Source organism: Macrobrachium rosenbergii, chromosome 50 (assembly GCF_040412425.1).
Source record: "Macrobrachium rosenbergii isolate ZJJX-2024 chromosome 50, ASM4041242v1, whole genome shotgun sequence".
Classification (NCBI taxonomy): domain Eukaryota; kingdom Metazoa; phylum Arthropoda; class Malacostraca; order Decapoda; family Palaemonidae; genus Macrobrachium; species Macrobrachium rosenbergii.
The window spans coordinates 14,717,501-14,736,737 of record NC_089790.1 but is presented as its reverse complement, the minus strand read 5'-3'; the positions used below and the strand labels follow the sequence as shown (position 1 = coordinate 14,736,737).

At 39.1% G+C, this 19,237-nt stretch overlaps 1 long non-coding RNA gene across 1 annotated transcript in view; it reads right to left on the bottom strand.

Annotated features, from left to right (window-relative positions):
• LOC136832877 (uncharacterized) overlaps positions 1-18,982 on the bottom strand; it is a 48,362-nt gene extending 29,380 nt beyond the window's left edge. Inside the window, exons 1-2 of the long non-coding RNA XR_010851344.1 lie at positions 18,853-18,982; positions 6,038-6,122 (exon numbers count right to left, since the gene is read on the bottom strand). This is a non-coding gene — a long non-coding RNA (uncharacterized lncRNA). The remainder of the gene's footprint in view (positions 1-6,037; positions 6,123-18,852) is intronic.
• Between the last annotated feature and the right edge of the window lie 255 nt (positions 18,983-19,237).

The window sequence follows — 19,237 nt, the reverse complement described above, 5'->3', positions numbered from 1 at the left end:
CATAATTTTCATAGTAAATTATCATAAGAATAAATTAGAGTAAATTAAATAACACAACGAATACGATCCAGTAGTAACAATAACAAGCGAGTATTGGAGAATAAACTCATTAATTCGTAAAGCCAAGAACAATAATCTTTTTCCATTTATACCCAAAACTTTGATCTTTTAAGATCCACACTCAATTCTTTCTTTTTACTTATTCACACATAGTGCGCAGACTTGTATACGCACCCGTGTTCATTGTAATTGTCTCCAATATCTATTTTCATATTAAGTGCTTCAGCCAGTGGAGTGAGCTCTCATGCATTTCGAAGAAAGAACGTACAGTCATTTAATAACAGTTATTAACTGTCGTGCATGAGTGGGTTTTCATTATCTAAGACTTGCGTATACCGCAAGCACCAAATCGCACGTTGAGTGCAACCCCAAAACATTCCTTTCCTCATGTCTGGAAGCAGACTTCCTTTCCTCATGTCAGGGAGCATCCACTAGTTCTTAGAACTAGCCGCCCATGAGTGCAAGCCAAAGGGTTTCCCCTTCCACAGTGCCACTAATCTGAGGCATTGCCAATGACTAGGTTACTGAAGCCCTTACCTTTCACTTTCCCTTTTACTCATTGCTCACGCTCTGCCTCGGGCAGAGTGCCATTTCCTTCAGTACAATTTGGTTGTACTGCCTCTTAGTGTTGTTCCCCAGAACACACCAGCACACCAGTGCCCCATGACAGTCCTCAGATCATTGCCACCGCACCTGTACCTGAGATACGGAGTGCCAATGCCAGCGTATCCACCCATAAGGATCATTACTCCTTCAGGGTGGCTCCACAACAACAGTGATCCACCCATAAGGATCATTACCCCTTCAGGATCGCTCCATCAGTGTGACCTCTGCATGGCACACTCAGCCACAGTGCCACCTTATTGAGAAGGTGTCACTCCAACAAAGTGCCACCAAGTTATGGGACACTTCCTCACTGTCACAGACCATAATGCTCCAATATCTAGCATTAATGCTCTGATCCCTAACTGGACGGAGGATGAGCCCAAGGCGTGGTTGGAGGAAGTAGAAGCACTCTTTGACAACTACACCACCACCGAGACGGAGAGGGCCGTCCTGCTTGCTAGGCATGGACAGCAAGGCCAAAACCACCCTCCACTCACTGGATAAGGATAAGAGAGGGAACATGGTGGACGTTTGGTGAGTGTTCGCCAAGGCACATGAGATCACCCCAGAGAGATGGAGATAGCATTTTAGAGGTCTCGCCAAGGAAGTTGGTTGGGCTTGGGCCGAATGGGCCTGTCATAAGACCCAATCAGGACAACGCTGTTTTGACACCATGGTATGCACAGTTTTCCAGGACCTGTTCAGCTATATCATGCTAGAGGATCTCTTCCAGTGTGTTCCTGGACCACTCGCTGTGCACCTCAACGACAAGCAACCTAAAATACTCACAGAAGCTTGTCATATGGCCAGCGATTGGGAGACCTTGAACCAGTCTCACAGAACATCTCACCGGCGTATAGTGCCACCTGGACATCTCTCAGGATCAACTCACCCGAAGAACAGACGCCATGGCAAACCTCCGACGTGTAACTTCTGCAAGAGAGTTGGTCACCTCGAGTCTGAGTGCCGTGTTAAGAAAGGAGTTAACCAGCAGCGCCCTCAAAAGGACTCCAATGACTCCTCTCCATCCACAACCACTTAATCTTCTCTGCCGACAGTCACCATAGGGAAATCAGCCCATCCAAGGGGCACCTGTGGAGACTGTGGAACTGCAGGGCACTATACTACCGGATATCCTGGTTGCCCAAAACATGTCCCCTCTACCAAGCAAGTAAACCTGATCAGTGCCAAGACCTCCACAGCTGTGTCGCCAGATATGTCTCACACTGAGCTGGTGTGGACAGTCCATCTCAGTGGCAACCCAGGATGGCTCTAGCCTACCAGTGAACCTACCAGTTACGGTAGACACTGGCTCAGATATTTGCCTGATTCACTGGGCCCGAGTGCCAGCCAGTGCCACTGTAGACAAAAAGACCAGGTGGATGATGACGTGGATAGAAGAGCTGACTAAGACCATTCTCACAGTCGAGCTTCAGGTGACAACCCCTTGGGGCACGCATCCTCACCGTATTGGGGTGGTGAGCAAAATCAGGCAAGGAGTAGGGTACCTGTTGGGACGAGACCTCCTCTGGGGATATCCTTCCCCAATGCCACTCAGCTGCCTAGCTACCTCCACTAGGGAGGCCTTACCTCCAACATTACCTGACCAGGACACTGCCACCGTCAGCCCTTCCTTCTGCTCACCAAAGTGGTTGTGGAAGGGGCACTCTCGATACAACTCCAGGCCCAGTCCTCACTCCTCACAAAGGTGGCCACCAAAAGTTTCCTCCCTCACCTCGAAGGGAAACTGCCAGAACCAAGTGCCACTGCAAGACCTGTAACATAACAGGGCACTCCACAAATTGGTTGGGGTGCCCTAGCAAGCAAAATGCAGCGGACACCACAACCAGAACACTTCCAAGAGGCTCTGCCCTCCACCTGAGATAGGAATCTCTGTCTTGTCACAGATCCTCCTACATGAGATCCTCCAAACCTCACCAAGTTGATCATTGCCAGTTGTGAGCCTCTGGCCCTTGATGAACATCTGGCAGACCTTAACACTACACCTTCTCTAGTCGACCAGGAACCGTCCAACTGGGATGCAGAAGCTGGTTCTACCGTTAGACGGTTGTCGCAGCAGCCTAAGTAAGGAGCCTCCCTGTAGCTCCTAGGGCTATCTCTGATTCTGCTAAGCTCTTTGTTGGGCCAGTCGGTAGAGTTGTGGCCTAGCATGCTAGGCCTGAGTTCAACTCTCCGGCTAGCTAATGAAGAGTTAGAGGAATTTATTTCTGGTGATAGTAAGATTTAGGTCCCGTTGCTAAGTAACTAATTGGTTCTTAGCCACATTAAATAAGTCTAATCCTTTCAGGCCAGCCTTAGGAGAGCTGTTAATCAGCTCAGTGGTCTGGTAAAACTAAGGTATACTTAACTTTCTTGTTCTGCTCCTAACCGCACTTCTGGCCTTTCTCCAGAGTCGGTGCCCTCGTAACCTCCTAGGAATGGCGTAGCCAGACCTTGGCGGAACCTGAAGAAGAAGAAGGGGCGGAAGAGATCCAGTTAACCCATAAGAGCCACAAGCATGCTTTGGCACTTGTGTCCCATTGGCACAGTGCCATTTCCATCTCAGAGTGATCCTGGCACCTACCCAGAGGAGGTAGCTGGCCTGATCTCTGCCCAAGTAGACTAACACCTAACACCCTAGGCAGTCTTGTATTACTAACCCTGTTAATAAACTCATGATAAAACCGTCCAGTACTCAAACTGGTACCCACCTGTTGCTCATGTCTGAAACCATTGCACGTGATATTCCGTAAAGGAATGTATAATCTGTAAATAATTGCATTTAGATAGGTCATTGTCATTTAATTTAGTGCCAGGACAGTAGGATAGTAGACCATGTCAACAAGACATCCTGTTCCATGTACCCTTTGTCTAGGAATAAAGTTCCCCTGTCATCAGAGACAGCCAGTAGAAGTCTGTAGATACTGTTGTCTCGTGTTAGGCTCTGCTGTAGTAAGTTAGTAAAACCAGTATTCCCTCCTAGCAGATAGGTAGGTCATTTTAGTTAACTGCATTGCAAAAGTATGACTCATTTAGGGAAACTAAGTGACTAGTCAAGACAAATAACTTACTTAGCCAAGGCCTTCATGCCCGAAAGGGAGTGAATACCTTCTTAAAGTGGGGAGCTTTTACATATTTAGAAAATTCTGCCCTCCAGTCCGTTAGCTAAGGAGTCAAAATTTCATAGTGGCTGGGGGGAACCCTCACTATGGGGGGACAGAATGTAGTCGTTCTACCCCACTACAATATTAGGGGACAGAAAGCCGTTAGGGCACAGGGACCAGTCACGATAGTAATTGGGCCGCTAGGCTAACCCTCAGTGTGCTGGCTGTTATTTGCTTCTTGCAGACATCCCAGTGTCCTGTGCCTGCTACTGGAATCAAACGGGGTAACTCTGCTACCAAGGTCGATCTCACTCCGTTCCCAAACCTCAGGAGCGCAAGATCACTTCTCTGTCCTCCTCCCACTGGCCACATGTTGGGACTTCTGCGGCCTGAATCCATCTTTTGCAAGCGAGCTCCATGCACAGATGTAATAAGAACCCTGTTATCTGGCTCTTCAAGTGTTGCCCCTCCCCTTGTGAAACAATTGCCTTAAAAGGCTCAATTCCATCTTCTGACATCAGCTGTCCATAAGGGCCATGTGTTAGGCCTCTCAGTGTTATCGTTGTGCTAATGTAAAATAATTTTATCAGCCAGTCTTAAGCAGATTATGAGATTTGTGTTAACCTTTTTTTTTCTAACTGTAGTTGCACTGTTTATTGCCACACTGCATTTGCCTTGATTGCAAATCTGTAAATGTAGTAATTTAATCTAACTGACTGGTTTGACAGGCGACCTTCCCATATTCTTTGAATAGATGTAAATTACATTTACCGGTATTGCATATGTTCTGAGATCTAGGTGTTGGCCTCTAATACAAATTACATTCAAAAGTCAATTTAACTCTTCCAACCGGACTCAGAACATAACTATATACATATATACATTATATATATATATATATATATATATATATATATATATATATATATATATATATATATATATATATATATATATAAAAAATATATATATATATATATATATATATATATATATATATATATATATATATATATATATATATTCTGACTCACATCAGGATCAACCCAGGTCTTTCAATTGAAAGGCAAGAGCACTGCCAATTAGGCCATACAAGTCTCAAAGAAGTTGGAACCTGAGAGCAACTGCACCCAAGGAACTGCCTGCAGAAGCTAACTGCTTGCATAATGTATGTATCTATGTACTGTATATGCTTACATAAACACACACACACAGGCACATATATATATATATATATATATATATATATATATATATATATATATATATATATATATATATATATATATATATATATTATGTTTTATGTGTGCATTTACATATACATATGTAGATAAATATATATATGTATATATTTATATATATATATATGCATATACTTTACATTTATATAAATTGTATAACTGATGTATACAGAAGCCAAGTGAGAGTGCATCAAGGGACTGCTGGGCCAGTTCTCCTTTAGGGAAGTGAAGTGTAGTTGTTGGGAGCATTTGAAAGCAAAAGGTTGCAGAGTAAGAATTGAAAGGGCCAGAAATGAGCAGGTATGGAGAAGATTGGTAGTAAGGTTACTGTAGATGATAGCTTGAAAGAAAGATGGAAGTATGTAAAAAAAAAAGTTAAATGTGGAGCGTCTAGGAAGAAGGAGAGGAAGAAATAGAGAGTGCTGCGTAAATGTAGTGAATAAGACATTGGAAGGATAGTCCTCAACATCTGTGGGGCGCGAGAGTGCAGGCAATGACAGTGTATGTAGGGAGTTCGACAATTCACTAATGAAGCGGCTAGTATTGTTGATTTTTTTTTTTTTTTTTTTTTGCACAGGAGGTATATCTGTGATGCACCAATTAAATTGGGTATGTATCACTGAGCATTGTATTTTTCTCGTCAGTTGCCCCTAGTGGAAATGGCTTAGTTTGCAAGTGTATGTCGTTCCCATGTTAAACTCAAAAAAGTTAATATATATTCACCATGGCCATAGTGTATGTTCATAATATTAAAATGGTTCAGAAAATACAGTCAAAATCCATTGAAACAGTAAAAGATAATTTTTCTAGGTGGAATCTTATTTTTAAGATGATTGAGAAGACTTTAAATAATTAGCAAATTTCAGCTATATTGTAATGGAATTCTGTTTTTAAAATGATCGATTATGAAGAGTTTAAATACAGAGCCACTTGTAGCTGTACATTTTAATACAAATTGTACTCAGTAAAATAGCTGAGACAAGGATAACTGAGTGAGTTGAAGCACTGCAATGATTTACCCACCTAGCATTCCATCTTTTCTTGTTGGTCCAGATTTCACCTCAGTCACCAAAAAGAGCAGTGCAGTAATCCAGAGCCACTTCATTTCCTGTAAAGGAAGGGACAATTTATTACTTACAGTACACTGTTACACTTCAAAGCAAAGAAAGAAACTGTTGTTGATCTTCTCTGAGTCTGGCATTGTTTGGCTGATAGTCTTTCAGTTTGTTGTATTACTTAAATGTGTGTGAATAGTCAAGATGTTAACATACCTGTCATTCAGAAATTTACATTCAGTGAACGTGATGTGGAGCCATGTGTATTGAAACTATAAATGGTGTCAGGGAAAGAAATCTAGTGACACTTATGGTCCGTAGTGCAGTTTTGGTAGATTAACACCACGAAATAACCTTTAATTGACTCATAACCTTCAATGCTTACGTAATAATAAAATGAATAATCTCTGAGTCAGGCTAAGTTTAAAAAAAACATACGTTACTTCAGCAGATTCATCAGAAATCTCCAAATTGGATGATCGGGGATGAAGCCAGATGGCTGTGGAGCTCTGACCTGGCGCTGGTCTCGTTTCTGTCTGTACCACTCCATTCAGGTTTTTCTGAGTCAGACTTTTTGTTTGTTTATTTAATTTTTTAGGGATATTTGTAATAATTTCTATTGCTGCACTTGGAATGTGCCAGGGTGTTTGTGGCCTCTTTTTAAATGACTGGTACCAGCTGTGTGAAGGTGTAATGATTTGACAATAATAGTAGGTTCCTAGAGGTTATAGAGTTAGTGTGCAACTGCGAACAATTTGTAATCTTTGTTGTAGAAACCGTCTAACACTTATTTCTAAATTAAGTTTGTTTTGAGTAGTGAGATTTGTGAATTTCTTTTAAATTACATGTAAAGGATGCAAGGAATGGACAATATGTGTGCCCTATTTTCAGTATCATTCCCCAAAAATTCAGAAACCTTAGAAAACACCACCTTCAAGCTGTCATGCTGACATGAATGCTAGTTATATCCGAAAATAGGCCGAGCATTTCTTGTCATGTTAAGGCTAACAAGGTTTAAAACTTCCTACCTTAAGGGGCTGAAACAACAAACACCATGCAAGGCGTGATCTGCCTAAATTTATTTATTTTTTTATTTTTCGATAAGTGGGTCGCTTCTTTCTGTATTTCCTTCAACCTCGTCTTTCCTCTTCCTAGTGAACACCGTATTCTTAGGAAGCTTGAATTTCAAGCCAGTGGTCCCTGTGGGCTTGTTCCTTATGAATAGGTTTTATCTTCTGAATTATTATAATAATAATAATATGACTAAAGCCTAATCCATGGTGGGCATGTTCACCTAGGGTTGCAAAGATTAAGATGTAAACGTAAGTGAAAATAAACCAATAAAAGCTCCACATGCTGAATGCTTCAGTTCCAGAACGGTAGAATGAGAGGGATCTCAGTGGGTACCCTTATTTCTAGTACTGTAAAATGCTGGAGCTAGTTTTTCATGTCTTTGTTGTGCATCGTATCCGAAAGAATTTGTATATTTATCCATATATATAATCTTATACAAATATTTAAGTTTTTGCAACATGTGAAGCAAATACACGTATGTATGTAATTATATATTTGAACAGTCGTGTGTTTCGACGGCCCTTCCATACCTGTACCTCCATTGCTCTAAATATTCAGCTCTTTCTAAGTCTTCCACTCTTCTTTCCGCATAAAACGTCAGAAATACACACACACTCTTCGTAGCCTAACGTCCTCTGTTCTTTCCCCATGAGCAAGCCACCTTAAAACTCGGTAATGTATTTTTTCACCTCCACTGATGATTTAGCACTTTTCACACCTCTCAGTCCTTTCTCCACAAAAACGGCAAAATAAGCTCATATCTGCAGCTGTAGCTTTTGTTTTATCATTTGTATTGATCATCCATACTTGACTTTTATAAAAGGAGGTTTCTTTAATAACCCCTTACTGAATTCCAATGTATCATGTCATAAAACACAACATTTCTTTTCCAATCGTTCCAATGTGATGTGCCGCCTTCCTTTCTTCACTTACTGTGTTATTCATATTTTCTCTCATCCGTCCGTAATCTATTACGTTTAGGCTACTCACAAATGTCTATCAGAATTGACCTCCTTAGTCCTTCGACACTCCGAACAAAAATTATATATATTCCATTTTCCTGACTTTCTTACTAACATTCATATTCAGATTTGCCCTTTAGGACTTTCATCAGTGTTAGCAATATAGCTATATATATATATGTATGTATGTATGTAGTATGTATATATATATATATATATATATATATATATATATATATATATATATATATATATATATATATATATATATATATATATATATATATTGTCAGTATGTGTTTAATTTAACGTAAATTAATTTGTTTTGAATAAGCCACTTTGGCAGTAATTATTCTTTTGGAACGTAATGACCCTGTTTCCTCCTCCCGACATTTCTGACTTGTTGTATAGTTTTAATTACAATGAGCTTGTTTCATTTTCACGTTTGGTTTTGGCTTCTCATCCGGAGCTGTATTCGGCACTGTCTCACGAGGACTGAGAGAGTTGTTTTTCTGGACCTTTGACATTGTGTGGGCCTGCCTTATGATTGGACTATCTCTGGATTACAATACCTACCTTTCTTCAGCTGCTGCTTCTGTCCTCCTTTGGGAGATTGATTTATCCATCAGGCTACACCCTTGGTTCAGTGAATCCGCCAAGGGGACCTCTCTGCCATCTGGTAAGGTGTGATTTCCTGTTGGACGGCCGTGTCCATGGATTGTCTTGCGACAATAAAGTGATATTTCTTCAGGCTACGCCTTTGGACCAGTTATTTGTGCCTTGGGGACCTCTCTTACGTTTGGTATGGTCCAGGAAATTATAGATTATTCTCCTCGGCCCGTGATTTGAAGGCTGTGGTGGCCACTTCTACCGTTTAGAGCTCACTTAAGGAAGCAGTTAATTTTTTATTTTGGTTTAGTGTGTAATAAGTTAGGCTATTCTGTCTTTTCGACATTCTATTACTTTCAGGGCCCTCTCTTTAAAGTGTAATTGTATAGTCTATCTTAATTTGGTGTAAGAATGTTTGTTATTCGATGTTTTCAGTGTGTGGTTGATTTTTGTGTTTAATGTATTTTGTAAGAGGCTCAGTGGTCATTTCTTTCTAAAAAGTTTGTATTAAATATTAAGGTTTTATTTTCAAATTTTACTTTATCCTCTTTGATTCCATCTCTGTACACTCTGTTGCGGCCATTCCACCTATTGTGGACTTGGTCGTTAGTGACTTTGTTTGTATTTTAAGAGACTTGTGTATGTTTGATGGGCGTGGGCCCATAACATTTGGCGACCTTTGCCAGGATCTATCGGATCCTGTAGTCACTTGAGTGTATAGAGTGGATTCTTGGGGTGTTTTGCAGCATAGTAATACCTTCTCTCATATATTTTTGTGTTGATCGGTGTTTATATTTTTTTTTCTTGACCTTGGTAGGATATTCGTGTGGTTATTGGTGTTCAGTGTATTGGTTTGTTTTTGGATATATTTTGTGAGATACATTTATATATTTACTTGTGTGTAATTAATTTACTATGGCTGATTTGAATATCCCGGAGCTCTTGAGTGGAGAGGGGTGGCAGGACAGGTTGGCAGAATTGAATAAGCCTGATTTAGAGTATGTAGCAGAATTTTTTGAAATTGAAAATCCTGGGTCTGTTAGGAAGGGCTTGTTGCTTCTTAATGTTTATGAAAAGGTTAAGGTGATGAAGGCAGAAGGTAAACCAGAGACTAGGCAGGTGGAGGAAGCGGTATCAGTAGAAATTTTAGATAGGCAGATTCAGTTGAAAAGAATGGAAATAGATCTCCAAGGTTGAAGGCTGAGGAGAGAGAGAGAGAGGCAGCACGAACTTGCTATGCAAGCATTGAGTAATAGGGTTCTTCTTCTTCCCAACATAATGTGTCTGCAATGCCTTGTATTAATCTAACTGAAGCTCTAAAAATTAGTCCCAAATTTTCAGGAAGTTAACGTGGCAGAGTTTTTGTTTCTTTTGAGAGAATAGCCTCAAGGTTGGAATGGCCAAAAGAGTATTGGACCACTCTTATTCAGAGTAAATTGTTAGGTAAGGCCCAGAAAGTATACGTTACCTTGGACGAAGATCTGTCTTCAGATTATGATTCTGTAAAGGCCATAGTTTTGAAGGCTTACGAGTTGGTACCGGAAGCTTACCGACAACGCTTCCGTAATTTACAGAAGGAAAAGGGCAGACTTTTGTAGAGTTCGCCAGGGCTAAAGAGCAATTTGCTGGCGACTGGTTAAAGTCTAAGGAGGTGACAGACTTTGAGAAATTAAAAAGAATTGATTTTGGTTGAGGAGTTTAAAAGGTCCGTGCCTAATGAGGTGAAAGTACACCTCGAAGAGTTAAAATTAGAAACTTTACAGGAGGTGGCAATTGCAAGTGATGAGTACCTCCTCTCTCATAAAAATGTGATAGGGGAAGTACCCAGAAATGAGAAATCTGGTTGGGTGAGAGTTAACAGGAGTAGTAATCAGAACAGGTATAATAGGCCTAATGTTAATTATGGTTCTCGTACTACTCCTGTTAACAGCTATAATAGGCAGACCACAGATAACCCGGAGAAGTTGAAAACTTTGACTTGTTTCTTCTGTCATAAGAAGGGACACGTCAAGAGCAGGTGTTATGCATTTAAAAGGTCACAAAGGACCGAAAGACGTCCGGTAATGGCCATTCGTAGGAATGAGAACGAGTCAGTGGCTGAGAACTCTAATAATCAGTGACTAGGCAATAAGTCACTGGCTCCTTTTCAGAAATTTTTGTCTGATGGTTTTGTTCGCTCTGGGAATTCGACTGAGCAAAGAAAGGTTAAAATTTTGCGTGACACTGGGGCTGCTCAGTCTTTAATTCTCAGAGAATCCTTACCTATTGATTGGGAATGTTCAAATAAGGAATATGTTTTGTTAAGTGGTTTTCCAGATACGGTCAGGTCTTACCCGGTTGAGAGTTTTTATTTATCATGCCCGTCTTTTTCAGGTTATTTAAAACTGGCCATTATTGATAAATTTCCTATTAAAGATGTGGATTTGGTGTTAGGGAATGATGTCGCCCTAATAAATAAAACTTTCCCTATTGTATTAAATTCCGGTAATGAAATATCTGTAGTCACTCGATCGAAGGCTAGTAGTGTTGACTCGGCCGAGTCGGTAGTTGATGTTGATTTGAGTAGTTTAGATCGTAGTGATAGCTTAGTTATAGATAGTGGTGTGTTGGATAATAAACTTAATTGGACTACTAAGGAACTTATTACAGCTCAGAAAGCAGATTTTAAAGACCTGCCAGTTGAGTCTGGCGAAATTACGGATTTGACTGTCCTCGATTTAAGATAATTAATAATATTTTGTATAGAATAAGTAGACCTTTTGATGCCATTAACACAGGTTGTGAAATTGTTAAACAGATTGTGGTTCCTTTTGTTTATCGAAAGGAGTTAATGACATTGGCTCATGAAAATGGTTTGGCTGGTCATTTTGGTATTTTTAAAACCACTCGTAATTTGTGTGAAAATTATTTTTGGTCTAAGATGAAAGATGATGCTTAAAAATTTGTAAATAGTTGTGATGCATGTCAAAGGTCGGGAAGCCTAATCAACCAATTCCAAAGGCACCATTACATCCTATTCCTGTTGTTTCTGAACCGTTCAGAGAGGTAATTATTGACGTGGTTGGTCCTCTGCCGAAAACTCGTAGTGGCAATCAGTATATTTTAACAATTATGGATAGGATGTCTCGATATCCTGAGGCAATACCACTACGAAATGTAAAATCTGTTAAAATTGTTGAAGTATTAATTGAATTTTTCACCAGGTTCGGAATGCCCAAAGTAATTCAGTCCAATTGTGGGTCTAATTTTCTGAGTAAATTATTTAGGGAGAAGATGGCTGAATTTAAAAATTAATCATGTGACTTCTTCTCTGTACCATCCTGAAAGTCAAGGTGTTTTGGAACGATTTCATCAAACCATGAAGTCTATGATAAAAAAATATTGTTTGGTTAATGGTTCTGAATGGGATAAGGAACTACCTTATTTATTATTTGCATTTCGGTCAGTGCCGAGTCAGTCTTTAGGATTTTCACCTTTCAGCCTTATTTTTGGTCATTGTGTGCGTGGTCCATTGGATGTGGTTCGTGAATCTTGGGAGGGGGACGCCCCTGATATGAATTTATTAGATTATGTTAGTAATTTGGGTGATAAATTGACGAAGGCTTGGAAGTTTGCTGGTGAAAATTTATTGTGTAGCCAAAAGAAAATGAAATACTTTTTTGACCGAAAGACTAAGGAGCGTAATTTTGTAGTGGGTGATAATGTTTTGGTATTGCTTCCCATTCCAGGAAACCCTTTAAAAGCTTCATTTTCAGGACCGTGGAAAATTTTTTAAAGAAAGTAAGTGATGTTAATTATTTAGTTGAAACTCCTGAAAGGAGGAGACCCTACCAGTTGTGTCACATAAATATGTTAAAAGCTTATAAAGGTCGTGACAAAGTTATTCCCGTGGCATTAGTTGGTGATACTACAAAGTGTAATGATATTAATTCTTTTTCTTTTTCCAGACGTGAGTAATTTTTGATGATGATTGTTTTGATGGTGCCGAATGGCTAATGATAATGAACATTCTTTAGAAAATTTTTCAGAAATGGTTTCACATTTGAATTTAATAGAACAGGGATCTTTGAAAAAAGTTAGTTTTTAGTTATAGGATTTATTTTCGGATGTTCCAGGACAGACCACTGTCCTTGAACATGATGGATGTGGGTAACGCAACTCCGGTAAAACAATATAAAAAAATTTACAGGTTAAATCCATTTAAAAAATGTTGTGGATAAAGAGGTTGATTATATGTTACGACACGGGCTGATCGAACCCAGCAACAGTCCGTGGTCTTCACCTGTTGTTTTGGTAAAGAAACAGGATGGTCAATTCAGGCTTTGTTTTGATTACCGCAAAGTCAATGAGGTCACAAAGCCTGATAGTTACCCTTTACCCAGGATAGAGGATTGTATTGACAGGATAGGGAATTAAAAATATATAACTAAATTTGATTTGTTGAAGGGGTATTGGCAAGTTCCGCTGTCCAAACGGGCACGGATTTGTCAGCGTTTGTAACACAGCGAGGACTCTACCAATGTAAAGTAATGCCTTTTGGGATGAAGAATGCTAAATGCGACCTTTCAAAGGTTAATGAATACTTTGGTCCAAGGTTTAGAGGGGTGTGTTGTTTATATTGATGATATTGTAATTTATAGTGATGACTGGGACACCCATCTTAAACGTATTAAGGCTTTATTTCAGGTACTTAGGAAAGCTGGTTTGGTTATAAACCTAAAAGAGTGAGTTTGCCAAAGCAAAGGTTGTATATTTGGGTCACGAAGTAGGATTTGGGAAAGTGGCTCCGAAACAGGCAAACGTAGACTCTATTAGACATATTGAAATACCGAAGTGTCGCAGGGATGTCAGAAAAATTCCTTGGTTTAGTAGGGTATTACCGTAGATTTGTTAAGAATTTTTCTGATATCGCTGAGCCCCTGACTAATTTATTACGTAAGAATGTGACTTTTGTATGGACTATTGATGCCCAAAATGCCTTTGAAAAGTTAAAGCAGGTCCTAATGAATTTCCCTATTTTGAAAGCTCCTGATTTTGACGTTCCTTTTCGCTTGCTACTGAAATAGTGATGTTGGGGTTGGAGCAGTTTTGTTGCAGGAAGATGCTCATGGAGTATCTCATCCTGTTGCCTATTTCTCCAAAAAGTTATTTTTGGCACAACGGAAATACTCGACTGTAGAGAAAGAGACTTTGGGATTAATTTTAGCTGTAAATCATTTTCAGGTGTATTTATCCTCTACAGGGACTCGATTAAAATATTAACGGATCATAATCCGTTGGTTTTCTTGAACAGGTTTAGGAATAAAAATCAACGGTTGATGCGTTGAGCCTCCTGCTCCAGGAATGGAATTTTAGCTTTTCACACATTCCAGGCAAAAGTAATGTTGTCGCTGATGCGCTGTCACGCATCAGTGACTGATCGATAGGTTGATTTGAGAAAAACCTTTTTGTTCTTCGTAAAAGTTGTTTTGTATATACTTATATTAATTGATTTGATTAATCCTATAAATTTATTGAATGTACAGGTTTTCAGGTGTGTTGTAATAATGTTGTGTCAGGTGTTTCTGTTTATGAAATAATTTAGGATTAAGTACTTAAGATTAAGATGTTAAATGTCGTGATTTGCAGGTTTTTCTTCGGTGTCGTCTTTGATTAAGAGTGGTTAAGGGTACTTTTGATTTCTGTTTACTTTAGTATGTGTTATTGGTGGAGGCTAATTTTAAGGTGTTGCCATTGTCTTGTGTATGTCCAGGTTAATTTTAAGGTGTTACCATTGTCTTGTATATGTCCATTAATGATGTGTGTATTTAAGGCCCAAATCCGTTTAGTGTGAGGACGCTCTCTGAAGTGTAGACTGAGTGAAGTGAAGTGAAAAGACGCTCTTTGAAACTCGGTGAGTTGCAAAAAACAAACAGTGGTGAGTAAGGACGCTCTCTGGAGTGAAAAGAGGCATTATTGGAAGGTGTTGTGAAGGGCCACAATATTGAGTGTGTCGTAAAATCATGGATATGTGAACGGTGTGTTACGTTTTTTCTTATTTTTGGTGATTGATGGTTAGTTTTTATGAATCATTAATCATATACTGTTATGTCCCTGTTCTTTATTTATGCCAATGGTCCATTAATTCTTTCTTTACAAAGCTTAGATAGGTCACGGGCTCACGGGTCTGTAGCACAACACAGCCGTTTTTTAGGCGCTACAGGCTGGTGTATGAGTGGTGACCTAGACTAAGTTAAGGTTAATCTACTAAGGTTTTGGTCCTTATTTTTGTTTAACTGATATTTGTGTTTTCAGAATAATTTAGCCAGGTCACGGCTCACGGGTCTGTAGCACGGCCGTTTTTAGGCGCTACAGGCTGGTGTATGAGTGGTGACCTTTGGTTGAGGTAACACTAGCCCCATTGTGGTCAATTTATATTTTTGGTTGTCGGTTATCTAGGTTTAGTCTAATAATAGGTTAGTCTTGTTAATATTGCTGCTCTGCTAACCTGTGCCCACCGCTCCACTTGTGAGTTCATGGGGATATTACCATATTTCTTCATATGTTGATACTGATGTTATTTTTTGGCGTGGTCACTATAAATTATTTACTTGTATTAGTTTTAAGTCATAATATTAAGGTTAAGATTTGATATCTATTGACTGTATTGAAAGTGGTACAAAATTTTTTTGCCACTATCTCTAATCTATTTTTGGCCGGCAATGTGATAAAGTATTCTCAATCACTTTTTGAGTCTTGTCATTGGACTTTAATTTTTCTTATTGTCCCTGTTTTATTTCATATAGATTGAATTGCTATGTTTGCTTTTGATATTAGTATTTTAATATATTTCTTTAAGTTATGAGTTAAGTTCAATACTTTTTTAGAAAAATTTTCTTGTTTGAAATTTTTTTTTTTTTTTGGGTGAGGAGGTGTCAGTATGTGTTTAATTTAACGTAAATTAATTTGTTTTGAATAAGCCACTTTGGCAGTAATTATTCTTTTGGAACGTAATGACCCTGTTTCCTCCTCCCCGACATTTCTGACTTGTTGTATAGTTTTAATTACAATGAGCTTGTTTCATTTTCACGTTTGGTTTTGGCTTCTCATCCGGAGCTGTATTCGGCACTGTCTCACGAGGACTGAGAGAGTTGTTTTTCTGGACCTTTGACATTGTGTAGGCCTGCCTTATGATTGGACTATCTCTGGATTACAATACCTACCTTTCTTCAGCTGCTGCTTCTGTCCTCCTTTGGGAGATTGATTTATCCATCAGGCTACACCCTTGGTTCAGTGAATCCGCCAAGGGGACCTCTCTGCCATCTGGTAAGGTGTGATTTCCTGTTGGACGGCCGTGTCCATGGATTGTCTTGCGACAATAAAGTGATATTTCGTCAGGCTACGCCTTTGGACCAGCGATTTGTGCCTTGGGGACCTCTCTTACGTTTGGTATGGTCCTAGGAAATTATAGATTATTCTCCTCGACCCGTGATTTGACGGCTGTGGTGGCCACTTCCACCGTTTAGAGCTCACTTAAGGGAAGCAGTTAATATTTTTTTTGGTTTAGTGTGTAATAAGTTAGGCTATTCTGTCTTTTCGACATTCTATTACTTTCAGGGCCCTCTCTTTAAAGTGTAATTGTATAGTCTATCTTAATTTGGTGTAAGAGTGTTTGTTATTCGATGTTTTCAGTGTGTGGTTGATTTTTTGTGTTTATTTAATGTATTTTGTAAGAGGCTCAGTGGTCATTTCTTTCTAAAAAGTTTGTATTAAATATTAAGGTTTTATTTTCAGCTTTTACTTATCCTCCTTGATTCCATCTCTGTACACTCTGTTGCGGCCATTCCACCTATTGTGGACTTGGTCGTTAGTGACTTTGTTTGTATTTTTTTAAGAGACTTGTGTATGTTTGATGGGCGTGGGCCCATAACAATATATATATATATATATGTGTGTGTGTGTGTGTGTACAGAAAGGGCCACAGTAATATACATGAATAGTAAAGGAAATGTTTGCAAAACTATGTACAAAGCCTATGGTTTATGTTTCCCTAGTGTGGAGTTAATCATTTCAACAGAAGGATGAATGAAAGCTATAGGCTGTGCATATATATTTACAAATACATTTCTGCTTTCGCTTTATTTAATCAAGTATATCACTGTGGATCCTTCTGTACATAACTGGGAAGCACGATACTCTGTTTTAAATGTGTGTGTGTGTGTGTGCCTCTCAGGTTACATTGGTAAAGAACCCTCAGAATGCCTTATCTCACCTCCATGTTGTATCACAAGCCTTCTCTAGATCAAAGAAAACAGTGACGTGATGCTGCCTCCTCTCCATGACTTTCTCCAGTCTACTTCTGTTAATGCTTTTTGCCTATACTTTACCCTTCCTTGTTTCTTTGATATTCCCATCTTAGCTTTCATCTGCTGGTTGCACTATCTCAGATTGCCCATTCTTCAGCTGTCAACTATGAGTTAAGAGTTCATCAGACTTGGGATCCCATAACTTGGAAGAATTTAAGAACTCCAAAGTATTATATGAGTATGCTTTTGGGCTTTTCATTTTTAATAATGTTTTGGATTTTCATTGGATGTTTCATCAAACTCACCTTTGAAAGTTCACTCACTTTCGTAATACCAGAGCTTCCCGTAAAAGATTTGATGTATCATTTCGATGTTTAAAGTTAATTTCTGGATCTGATTTCAAAATGCTTTATGTTGGATTAATTGGTGCTGGTTTGAGATATTATAGTTGCATTTGAGGTGGTCCACTTTATCTCCCTCTAGGAAAGGGTTTATTTCAAGGCCATTCATTTGATCAGAATGGGATTTAATCGAAGACCATTCTTTTAATCTAAGACCATTCTTTTAATCCGATTAGGATTTAAGCAAAGACCATTCTTTTAATCCGAGTAGGATTTAATCCAAGGCCATTCGTTTGATGAGAATTGGATTTAATTAATCTAAGGAAATGTATTTTACCAGAGTAGGATGTAATGCAAGGCCATTCACTTCTTCAGAGAAGGATTTTATTTAAAACCATTCATGTAATCAGCGTAGGATTTAATCTAAGACAGTATATTGCTAGAGCAGGATTTACACTAGTTCACTCATTTAATCAGAGTAGGATTTAATCTGAGGCGATATGTTTGATCAGGTCCATCGCTTGATCCTCCTCATGTAATGTTTTGGTCTCTGCTCTGTTGAGCTCAAGGGAAGGTTCCTCCTTATATCAGGCTCCCTGTTAACACCCTGCCTGGTTACTAATTCCTACCTTCACATTACGGACATTGATAATTCTCTGACTGCATGGTTCACTGGCGGCTTATTTTAAATCATTCCCAAGCTTTGAAATTCTCCTGCTGACTCTATCTTTACTTGCTTTTTTAGGTAGGCATGTTTCTGTCTTTGATATTAAATCCTAATTTTCTACCTTTCTCTTCATTTTGATGCTTTCTTTAGGTCTAGCGTAGAGAAGGGCATTTGTCCTTTCACATATAGATTTAGAAAATAAATCCCAACTAGTGCCCATTTACTTACATTCTTCTTGTCATAAGGCGAATTGATGCATTATGCAACTAGTGTGGAAAAGAAGTAAGTTTGGCTCACCAAGAATATGGGCAAGAATGGCTGGTATTATGCAAGGTGTGCAGCCCAGCTATGTGAATCCTCAGGCTCTGTGTAAATACTTATGTAGTCTTTTATGATCGTTGTGACTGAGTTGGGAACATTTTCCTTTGACTCGAGAGCCTTTGTTACTGTCCAATTTGAGACAGAAATTTATTTATATTGCCACCTTATTGTGTTGATTTCTGGTGGCTTTTGTGAGCATAAGCTTTAGAATGTATTTAAGTATACCCGTTAGTCATGTATACATCTTTTAAAATGCATTGTACTTCAAAGGAATATATACATCACCGATTTCCGGAGAATGTGCCGTAACCATTTGGAATATAATCTGTCGTATTTGGGAAACTTTATGTAACTGCTCTGTGGAGAGCAAATTCATGCCTCTCAGTTTGCGCTTGAATGGGCGAGGGCCAACGTTGGGATTATCGCTCATTCAGAATTTTATCACGCAATAAATGATGGTAACCAGCTCGAGTCGTGACACATAGTTCTATAATAAATAAGATAATTTTTCTTCGTTTGCTTACCTCCGCGAATCCTCTTGCTAAGTAGGCACAGTCAACAGTGGCACAGTGTCAGCAACTCGTGCAATGGAGACGTTTGCTCTTGGGGCACTATTCAGAGAGACGCGTGTCCCTATTTATAGTTATTGGGAAATGTTTATCAGAACCCATTTTTTCCTCTACCTTGTTTTCACGATAACCTCGTTCAGCCCTCCTAGTTTTTTTTACTGTCTTATCTGTTCATCTCTTTCGTGATGTGCTTGAGCATTTTAGATTCGATAGCAGTTTTTCAAGCTTGGATTTTTCACGTGCGTACCTGTACCTGAATACTGCGTATATGAAATAATTTTTTACAGATTGTTGGGATATGCGTATGGAATACGAAGGTGGACTGTATGTAAGTCAAACA